The sequence below is a fragment of the Chenopodium quinoa genome, unplaced genomic scaffold, assembly GCF_001683475.1.
Source record: "Chenopodium quinoa cultivar QQ74 unplaced genomic scaffold, ASM168347v1, whole genome shotgun sequence".
Lineage (NCBI taxonomy): Eukaryota > Viridiplantae > Streptophyta > Magnoliopsida > Caryophyllales > Amaranthaceae > Chenopodium > Chenopodium quinoa.
The window spans coordinates 195,722-205,158 of NW_018743514.1; positions in this window are offsets into that span (position 1 = coordinate 195,722).

The following is a 9,437-nucleotide window of genomic DNA, read 5'->3' on the forward strand; positions in this document are numbered from 1 at the left end:
TATTTTCCGCAGCCATAGTTATTTCTTTTCCAGTACAGTAATAAGTGGCATGGCCATAGTAAGTCAATAAACCTATTGATTTGCGTAGGTTATTTGAATTCATTTTATCTTCCAGTTATTCCTTTATTCATAAATAAAATTTATATTCATTTCCTTTCCAAATGATCCATTTCACTGCCAAATAATTAATTTTGTAATCACATTATCCATTTCATAATGAGCCATTTCTTACTCAAATGTTCCAATAAATCATTTCCAAACTCGGGGAAATCATGGGAATTATTTTTATCTATTATTCTGATGCTTTTTTAAATGTATGATTGGTTAGCAATAAAAAATGTGTTGATCAAGCAGCAAAAATAGAGAGTTGTAATTTTTACAACCTCAATTTAGTGGCTTAAATTAAATATGTAAGTATGATTGGTATAAGCTAGAAGGATGGGTGTCTAACTTGAGAGCTAACCATGACCATAATTAATAAAGACCCCTTATTTCAATTCAGGAGAAGGAAGATGGCATGAGGAAGTGGAAACAATAATGATGGAGGAGGTGAGCTAAGTGAAGTTGTAAAACAGTTGGCCACGATTGCCCAACAGTTAGCAAGGAACTCGACCAACTATGGGGATGCTAAACGCGGGGAAATTAGGTCGTTGACTAACCTCCTAACGATCAAACAAATTTATTAATCCTAAAATAACCCCTAAACAAGTCTAGTGGTAAGTTTGGAGTCGAACCACAAGGAACGGTAATGTTAGATTGTTTTTTATTTAATGCTTAAGCTAAACCGAAGTCGGTTTATGGATAGAGGACACTACAACTACACTAACACATATATAAAGAACAATGTATTATAAAGTCTACTAGGGGAAAAGATCCACTTTGAACAATTAATGAGCTAATGAGAATCCATTTGATAACCAATAATGCAAAGAAAGAATTAAATGGAATTGATTGCACTCAAGAGCAATCTCTCAAATTCCTAGCCTAGATCCCTATATGACTAGGTGCATAAAAGAAATTAACCCAAAATGCAATCAAGTATATCAATTCTAATTCACAATTTTTTGTCAAACTAGAACCAATATGCAATTAAGTTTGCTATCATGGGAGATTAATCTAATCTAAAACAAACAACATGTCATCAGTAATTCAATCAATTTAATCACACAATTACCATCAAATTTATAGTAGAAGGGAAACTACTCAAAGATGATGAATAAAGCAATTAGATAAAGAATAAAGAGAAGAGAGAGTAAGAAATGCTCATTGATATAAAATGGAGATCTTCAAATCATCAAATTGCTCCTTTGATTATCCAAAATCCATGAAAATCATTATATTTCTCACTTTCTTTCTCTAAAAATTGAGAGTTTCTCTCTCTAAAAACCTAAATCTAACCTAAAAACTACTGAAAAAATGAATTCCTCTCTCCAAAATGAGCAAAAGATCTATTTATATCTCCATTATTTTGTCTAGGGAGCTCCGCAAAAAAGTCGAGCAACGTTGTAAGAGCGGACGCTCCAAATTCAATGCATGGACGCTCCTAGCTACAGCAGAGGGAGGCATAATCGTTCCAGAAAGTTTGGATCGGACGCTCCTTGTAGACTGCGTGCTCGCTCCTATCGTGCTAAGTAAAACTACTCAGCTTGAAACGAACATCTCCCTCGTTTTACATCGGAATTAGGCATATGAACTTTTGTTGGAAAGCTCTCGAGATAAGCTTTCATCTCCAATTGGAATCACTAAAAAATGTTTTGTAGATCAAATATAGGCGTTTGAAGCTCGATCTTTGCAAATCAAGTGCACATTTCTTCATTACTTCTTCAATTATGTTTTATATTGCTTCAATCTTGAGCAATGAATGTATCCAAGTGTTCCTAAACATAAGAATAAACCAATAAATTTTAATCTAATGCAAGAAGCAACCAAATTATGCAAGAAAAGTCAAAATTGAGCAATATTGACATTTCACACGCAAACACGACAAATGTAATAAAACATTATTAACACCAAGTAAAAAGATATCAAAACTATGAAAAAGTAATTTGAAAACTCCTAAAAATAGTGACATAAATGACACTTATCAAATTCCCCCAAGCTTAACTTTTGTTCGTCCTCAAGCAAACAAAATGAACACAAGGGAAAGTAGTGCATTTACTCAAAGAAAACTAGAAGGGAAAGAATATACACTAACTCACTTTCATAAGAATTACGAATACATTTAGCGTATGCATCAAGCACTTTAAACCCCTTAGATCGCTCCAGAGGACGAGTATGCTCTCGTAAGGGTTTTCTAAGAGTTTGACCCATAACTCTTGACAAAAATCAAGGCAAAGCATTAAATTTTAAAAAAAAAAAAAATCAAAGTGAAAAAAAGAGGTTACAAGCTTTCTTGAATGGACTTTTATGATGGTTCAAGAACTAATGAATGTCAATCTTTTTAAAAATAAAGGTATGCACGTTCTAAGATGTCCAAGGTTGATTGAAACATAACACATGATAAGCATAGAGAACTAATGGAAACACAATCCACCTTTTGTTCCAATCAATCGAATAAACCACGTCCTCTCTACTAGTTTCAAATCCACTTTCAAGTTAGCTTCTCATGATTCCACAAAGGGACAGAATATAAATAAGAAATTAAAAAACATTGAGAAAGTTACCCGATAGCTTGGCTATGCAAACTCGCTCTATAGGCTTGATTCCTATCTCACGCAACCAATAAATGACTCAACCCTCTAGGATCAAAAGGACTTTCAAGATTGTAACATATAGGCTAGGAAAGTAAAGGTGTGGAAAACCTTTGAAATTGGTAGTAAACCTACATGTGAAGCCCGGGTGGAACTTTTTTCACAAGATCCAAACGAATCCAAAACAAAAGTACCAACTATGCTCATAAAATAAAATTTTCCCCAAGCTAATTTAACACAAAATAACAAAAATTAGGGAATAACAACTATAGCAAAATCTCTTTGTGCTTTTCGTTCTTCATTTTTACCTTTTTTCGATTTTTTTTTTCAAGCTTTTGCTTTTTCATTTAATGTCCTCGCCTCTTTTAACTTTGGACGAATTTTTCTCAAAATGCATTTGCTTTTATGTACAAACTTATATACAACACATACTTGTTTTGAAAATGAACTCATAATTCTAAACTTGCACCATAAACAATTAAACAAGCTCCAAAACAAAATTGTTTCAAAAAACTAAAGGTATAAAGTGAAACCAAGGCTTGAAGACTTGTATTGTGGCTAGAGAAAAGAATGTATATGGCTCAAAGGGGCTAGCAAGAGGGGCAAATGCAAACCAAATCCAAAAATAGAAAATCTATCCTATAAAAAGATAAATGCCTTTGTCATCCCCTAAAGTGGCTCGATCGCGATCTTGGGAGCTAAAACTTAAGTTCTAGATATGAGAATGCAATAGCCAAGGGTCCAAATATGCCGCTCAAAAAAGTACGATGAAGGCTTGAACAATTATACCTTACTAAGGATAGCAATAACTCACTCTTGGTTTCATATCCACTATAGAGAGCAAGTCCATCTTACCACAAGCAAGTAAAAAAGGGCTTCATGGTCCCAAAGTTCTTAACCAACTACCTTAGCATACCATATCCTGGAGTCAACCTAACACATTCTCAAACCATGCACACCTCTAAAATTTAGGAAGAAAGACATTCAAAAACACAAGTCCAAAAGTATTATGTCCAAAGTAAGAAAAAAACAAAACACATTGCAAATTTGCCTTGATAGAAACAAAAATCTTATTTGGAATTTTCAAAATATAGAAAATGGAAATGCATATACAAATGTGCATGTTATATATGAATCAAAATTCCACCAAACATGATAGAATACCCTCCCCCAAGCTTGAATGAGGCAACATGCTCAAACCATAAACCAAAGAATCCATGGGAGGGAAAAGAAAGAAAGTCATCCAACCAACCAACATATATCCTACAAGTCACAAATCATTAGAGGAAGAGCAAAGAAAGATATTACCGAACATTAGGTGGGTGTAAATACCTGCAAATGACCCAAAATAAACCTTTTGAAACCATCTACCTCCAAGAAAAGATCGTGCCTTTTACTCCATATGCTAGTTGTAGACACCTAATTAAAAATGTCTCCCTAAAACCAAACCCGATGATGAACAACCTTTCACCGCCATTATTAGTCGGGTCAAGTATTTAATCTCGGGAGTCCTTGAATCAGTCAAACATATTCAGTCAACAAATCAGTCCAAACATTTATTCAAACACAGTCCAACCCATATTTCAGCCCAAACCATTTTAATTCATTTTGTGTTATTTATTTATTAAGCCCGATTAATAAATAATAAAACCCTAAGCCTGAAATAAGTCCTAAATAGCTGAAACGGTGCCTAATTATCTCGTGCTTAATGCTTAAGTGAAATATAAAATGAATCTGGACGGAATTCTGAAAAACACAAATGCCGATACACGGCAAAATCTGTCGCGCCACGGAAAAGTATGCCGCATCACAGCAAAATCTCCCATGAAATGACAATTTTCTAGGGTTTCTCCGCGGCGCATTTCAATTCTAGGGTTTCGTGCATCACCCTGTTCCTTTCTTCTATAAATCCGAGGCTGATTTCCTCAGTTGTGGGGCACTTACACACATTCTCTTCTCTCTCTCAATATTCTAAGCCTCAAACCTATTTTCCTAATTACATCATTCCTTCCTTAAGCACTCCCCGGAGTCCATACAACACCCGAAGTTCTATAATTAAACCAAGGCGTGAAAGGTAGATTTGACTCAGGGTTTAGACCAAATCAATTCTATTTTTTTTTATTTTAAATTCAATTTGATTTATATTTTTATTGAAGTTACTAAAAATTTATTCATGATGTAGCAATTCAAAGAAACGCGGAACGTGAGTAATTAATTCACTTAATTACTCTTTTTATTATTCTTGTTGCTAGTATCATGATTAAGTTTATTATTATTTTATTTGACTAACATTATTATTGTTAAATTGCTTCCAATGTTAATGTTTATGTTAATTTTATTATATTTATGGTCACCATATTACATGTTAATGGGAATATGTAATTGACGCCGAATAAGATAATTTGGACGATCGGTTTAGGTTCCTTTTAAATCTTGTTGTTTAATTAAAGTGATCACTAACATTATAGAATTATATGTTGCATTAACATTCAACCAATTTAGCTTAATAATAGTTTTGAGCAAATTGAATCTTTGTTTGTATGCCTTTGAGATCCCAGGAATCACTTTTAGCTATAAGAATCGAGAAGAGGCCAATACGGGCGAATGTGACTCCATGACTCACTTTGTACCATCATCCCCGATTCTCCTTTCGTGGTTCCAAACCATATGGAGTTAGTAATCTCATGGATTATGAATGGGGTTTAACCTTCACGGGTCAATCGTTGTTTCCTATCGTTGTCCCTTTATCGTGGTTGCCTTAAAGTATCCGTGAACGATTTACAAGTTCCTTAAAAACATGTTGGTGGCTCCCTACTTTTCTTTGTCGCTAATCGTGTCCCTAATCGTATGTCAATTCCTGCTTCCTATGAGTGCCAAGCATATTCACAACATGCTTACGTAAGCGCACTTTGAACAACGCCTACACTAGCTAAGAGGAATTGATCTTCCTTGTACCTTGATCCAATCCAAAGCACAAAAGTATAGTAAGTTATGTACCTAGCAAAAAGCACACAAATATTTCCATGAGACAAAAACTATTCTAAAAAGAAAAGAGAATGAAATCAATAAACATGGGTTACTTCCCGAGAAAGGCTTGCTTAAGGTCCAAGGTTGACTAGTAAATAATATTGCAACGATCGCAAGAGCTTGTCAAATGCACTACTACACATCTCATAGGATAAGAAGTAGGCAAATGAGGGGAGAGGGTCATGCAACAAACATAAATCATGCACAAGAAAGTGAAGAGAGAGATGCTAAGAAGAAGAGTCAAAAGAAAAATCAAGAAAATAAGAAGAAGAAGAAGAAAAAGAAGAAAAAGACGAAGGAGAAGAAAAAGAAAAATAAGGAGGCAAACTCTCTTCACAAAAATCTTTTTCGTTGGCATCATAGCTTACTTCCTCAATAATGAATGAATGAGAAGATTGGAAATCATGGATAATAAGAGGGTCCCCAAGAGGCTCCTTGAGAAAAGAAGGGAGTGACATTGAATAGGAGGGGATTTGATCAAATTTTCTTGAAAACGAAATATGACGAGGTGGGGGATAGGAGAAATGGTCTCACAAATGATCTCTTTTTCACCACCTTGCCTCGCATCACTAATAAGAGCGTGGAAATCAATCATTGAATCTTCAAAAGAAGGACAATCATGATCTTTATATCCCTCAAAAATCCAATCTCCAAGAGAAACAACTTCACCATATCCATCACTACAATGAATAATATTTCCCTTAATATTCTCAAAGCCTAAGATCTCAACACTATGCATGAATGGATGCAAATTTATCTCCAACTCATCTCTTTCGCATGAAACATTCTCAATGAACTTACTCAAAAGGCTATGGTTTTTCATTTGAACCTCACAAAATATATGGGACACAACCCTAAATGATTCCAAATACTCATAAAAGAATCATAAACATGCACTTGAGATTCATCAAAATATGTTAGGGGATTTAGATTCACAAAATAATCATTTAATTCATTCTCAACTCCCTTTCCTTCACTCAAAAGCTCACTGATGTCTTCCTCACACTCTTTTGAATGCACAAAAATATCATCATCATCATCCTCAACACACACATGGGATTTGAAAGATTCAAGAGCATGCAACAAAGATGACAATTGTCCTTCTAGCTCTTCCTTCCTCCTTATTACCTCCTCAATACGCTCCTCACTACTTTTCATCATCTCCAATTGACTTCTCATAGAATTTAAAATTAACTCCTTACTTGGCCTAAAATTAGAATCAAGTTTAACATGCCTAATAAGAGATTCTAAATAATCAATAGGAGACTCACAAGATGAAGAAAATTGAGGGTTAACAAGGGAAGAAGGATCGCAACAAAGACTGTAAACATCAACATTAGAAGGATGAGTACAATCATCACCATGGGGAGAGGGGGCACAATCAAGCATGTAAGATTCATTATTGGAAGAAAAAGGTCAATCACAAGATGACATAGTAAATAATGAAGAATATTGAAACAAAATATTAGCATCAATTTGAGCTTGCACCTTATCCTCGTGAGAAATAGGGGAAATTAAGCTGAAATCATTCATCCTAAGTGTATACACCTGATTGTGTCTCCCTAAAAACCAAACCCAGTGATGATTATCTTTCACGTCTTTGATTACAAGTTCAGTGAAGAGTTGAAGATTCTCGTGAAGATTCCTTAAGCCTTGACCATACCCCTAACCTTTCCTTAAATGTTTTAATCCAAAATCATTCATTTCGTGCCTTTAAACCCAAAATCATTCATTTCGTGTCCTCTTTATAAAAACGTCAAAACCATTTTATTTTGGTCCATAATCATAGTCAAATAATTGTTTATTTGGATGGGGTTTGAAAAGAGCTTTCCAACGATATATTATAAGCCTGAATTCGACTTAAAACGAATAAGTTATGGCCAAAATACTAAACCGAGCCCAAACCGAGCCAATGTCCACCTAACCTACGACCCAATGATAATGTGGAGGGTCCAATACCTTAATCCCAATCCTAGACCAATTAGGATTCATTAGGAACTTCTAGAAGGTTCTAATATTTCCTTTCCGAAAGATAAAGATTAAAGAGTTTGAGATTATATAAAACTCCTCTTTTTGAAAGTCCTTGTTCTATTCGAATTGGGATATGATTTTTTTGTCTCATAATTTTATCCAAATATTATATGGTTGGATAGCCCTTGAAATTATCTTTCAAATGATATATCATAATCCCAATTCCGAGCTATAACGAAAAAGATATGATTAAAATACCAAACTCTATCCAAAACTGACAATGTCCCACTATTTCGATCATATCTTTTATTCTAAAATATATATAAAAATTTTATTATAATTGGGTTGAAAATTAGACTTAAATATCTTTCCAACGATATATAATTTATCTTATTCCAATTTCTGGATCAAAAATAATGATAAAAACAAAAATAGCAAAAACTGTTGACTATCGCGCCACGATGGACTTGTGGCGCCGCGACAAAGATTTCGCTCCACGATAGAACCTATTTTACTTTGATTTGATTTCTGACTCTTTTTTTATCTTTCGACCCTCTTTTTATTATAAGTATAGGTCGTTTTACCCCGTTTTCAATCATCAAAAAGCTTGATCACCAACGATCATCATCTAATCTCCTCTAAGCTAAAGCTTTCTCTCTCTCTCTCTCTTTTATTTCTTGTTTTCATAGCCTAGCCTTAGCCTAAACACATCCCAACACTTCCAACACACATCCTTTGATACTTTTCCTAACAAACACTATACCTCCTTCACGAGCCTCGAATACTCCTAGCCGACCTCGAAGTTGCCTTCAACCTCGACGTGAAAGGTTGATAGTTCTGTGAGTTTGGTCCCAAATCTATATTTTAATTATTGTTTGATGGATTTATTTAATTTAACCTTTCTTGAAGTTTACTAATGAGTGTATTGTTTTGATAGAAAGAGATACGAGGCATCAAAGTGAGTAATTCGATTACTTAATTATTCTTTTGATACAAAAATCATGCTTAGAATATTATTTTAATTCCTAGTATCATGTTTAGGATATTAACTTAATATCATGTTTCTAGTATCATGTTTAAGATAAAGCTTTGATTATGATTTTTATTAGTGACATGTTAGGATTTGTTATTAATTCGTTTAGTATCATGCCTAGGATCTTACTATAATGTCTTGCATGCTAATAACATTATGATGATGATTGTTGTGTTAATCATATGTTGCTTGATTATTCATGATTTATTGTTATTTTTTTATCACGCCCTTTCTGCAGGTTTAACGGGAATTTATACTTGAAATCACGCATAATAAGATAATTAATAATTTGATTTTAGGATAATATGATTTTAATTCAAGTGATCACCAATAATAGATTTATTTGTGCATTAATAATCAACCAACGTAGATTAAATATGCTTAGGATTAATTTATTGTATGTATGTTAATCGAAAAGTGCACATGAATATCATAGGAATTAAGTAGAGGTCGATTTAGGGCGGGTTCAATCTCTTTTAGGTTGGATTCGTACCATCATCCCCAAATATCCGGTCATGGTTCCGGACCACTATGGAGTTAGCGATCTCCGTGATCGTTAATGGGGTGTAACCTTCACACCCGTGAACGGTTTACAAGTTCCTAAAACTTGTTGGCGACTCTTTTATCTCTAGTTTCCTTCCCTTTGGACGCCACCATGCCTAAAAATGATCATAGTGGGGCTCAAAGTTGAGTTTGGAAAATTCCCTACAGTTTTT